Below are 489 nucleotides of genomic sequence, written 5' to 3'. Positions count from 1 at the left end.
GGGGCCCCGGGGTTTTTTTTGGGTTTTTTTTTGGGGTTGGGGGGCCCCCCGGGGAAGGGCAACCAAAAAAAAACCCCTTCCCCCCCCTTTTCCCCCGGGCCCCCCGGGGCCCCCCCGGGGGGTTTTTTTGGGTTTTTTTGGGGTCCCCCGGGGGGTTTTTTGGGGGGGGGCCCAAACCCCAAAGGAAAAAAGGTTTTTTTTTTGGGGGGGTTAAAAACCCACAAAAAGGGGGAAAAGGGGGGGCCGGGGTTTTTCCCCAAAGGGGAAAAAAATTTTAATTGGTTTTTTCCCCCCAAAAAGGGGCCCCCCAAAAAAAAAATTTTGGAGGTTTTTTAAAAATTTTAAAGGGGAAAAAGGGGCCCCTTTTTTTTAAATTAAAAACCCCGGTTTTAAAGTGAAAATTTTTTTTTTTTGGGGGGGGGGGGGGGTTTTTTTAAAAAAAAAGGGAAGAATCCCCAAAATTTAATTTGGGGTTTTCCCGGGAAAAAA

The 489-nt window shown here is 47.9% G+C and overlaps 1 protein-coding gene across 1 annotated transcript in view; it reads left to right on the top strand.

The window, feature by feature from the left end:
- Window positions 1-489, top strand: part of LOC119585654 (protein O-mannosyl-transferase Tmtc3-like) — a gene marked incomplete at both ends in the record, with an annotated part of 116,247 nt that overhangs the window by 100,599 nt on the left and 15,159 nt on the right.

Source organism: Penaeus monodon, chromosome 20 (genome assembly GCF_015228065.2).
Source record: "Penaeus monodon isolate SGIC_2016 chromosome 20, NSTDA_Pmon_1, whole genome shotgun sequence".
In the NCBI taxonomy this organism is placed as follows: domain Eukaryota; kingdom Metazoa; phylum Arthropoda; class Malacostraca; order Decapoda; family Penaeidae; genus Penaeus; species Penaeus monodon.
The sequence above is the reverse complement of the archived record's forward strand: the minus strand, read 5'-3'. Positions and strand labels throughout refer to the sequence as shown.